Source organism: Pteropus alecto, unplaced genomic scaffold (genome assembly GCF_000325575.1).
Source record: "Pteropus alecto unplaced genomic scaffold, ASM32557v1 scaffold7, whole genome shotgun sequence".
NCBI lineage: Eukaryota > Metazoa > Chordata > Mammalia > Chiroptera > Pteropodidae > Pteropus > Pteropus alecto.
In genome coordinates, this window is record NW_006494614.1 from 57701289 (window position 1) to 57702430 (window position 1142).

The window sequence follows — 1142 nt, forward strand, 5'->3', positions numbered from 1 at the left end:
CTGCAGGCTTGTTCTACTGTCTCTGAAAACAACTTAGTACTGCATTAGAAACAGGACAAGACCAATTTAGATTGGTTCTTCAGTTACAGCTCTGGATAAGTCACCTAATATCTCTTAATTTTCTGTGTCCTGAACCATAAAATACAGGTCACAACCTCCACTCTGCCCACCCCACAGGGCTCATCTGAGTATCATAAGAAATAATAGATTCTCTCCACTATTAAAAGTTGAGGACGTGGTTCCATAGTGCAGTGGTTAGCACATCTGCTTTACATGCAGAAAGTCCTGGATTCACGCCCCACTGAAGCCACAGTTTATGGTCTATGGCCATGCCACCCTGAACAAGCCTGATGTCTGATCTCAGAAGCTAAGCAGGGTTGGGCCTGGTTAGTACTTCGATGGGAGACCATCTAGGAAGACCAGGTACTGTAGGCATAAATAATAATAATAATAATAATAATAATAATAATAAAAATAATAAAAGTTGAGTAATGACACCTCCAACTATTGCTGTTGAGGGGTCTGCTTCTCCTTTTAGTTCTGTCAGTTTGCTTCGTGTATTTTGGAGGTCTCTTGCTAATTGAAAATGTTTGTGATTATCTCATTGAAGGACAGATCCTTTGTCACTACAAAAATGACCATATGACTCTAGAATAAAATTGTCAGAAAGTTTATTTTATGTTTGTAATGCCAATCTAGCTTTCTTTTGGTTTGTATTTGCATATATTTTTCCATCTTTTTACTTTTGACTTCTTTGTGTCTTAAATTTAAAATGTGACTCTTATAGATAGCATACAGTTTCTAGATTTTAGCCATTCTGCCAATATTTGCCTCTTACATTTAATTACTAATGAGGTAGCATTGAAACTGTCATTTTGTCATTTGTTTTCAATATCTGTTATAACTTATTATTCTAATATTTTTCCATTACTGTTTTTATTGTTATTTTCTAGTGTACCAACTCAATTCCCATAAGAACTTCTTTTATTATATATTCTGCATTGTGTTCTACTAGTTTTCTTGGAGATAACAATTAACATTTTAATTGATAACATTCTAATTTAGATTAATATCAGATTAATTTCAATAGCATACAGAAACTTTACTCTTATGCAGATCTGTTCCACGTCCTTACCTTTTTG

The 1142-nt window shown here is 34.2% G+C and overlaps 1 pseudogene; it reads left to right on the forward strand.

The window, feature by feature from the left end:
- The first annotated feature begins 319 nt into the window (after window positions 1-319).
- On the forward strand, window positions 320-435 carry LOC112474833 (annotated as a pseudogene).
- Window positions 436-1142: the final 707 nt, after the last annotated feature.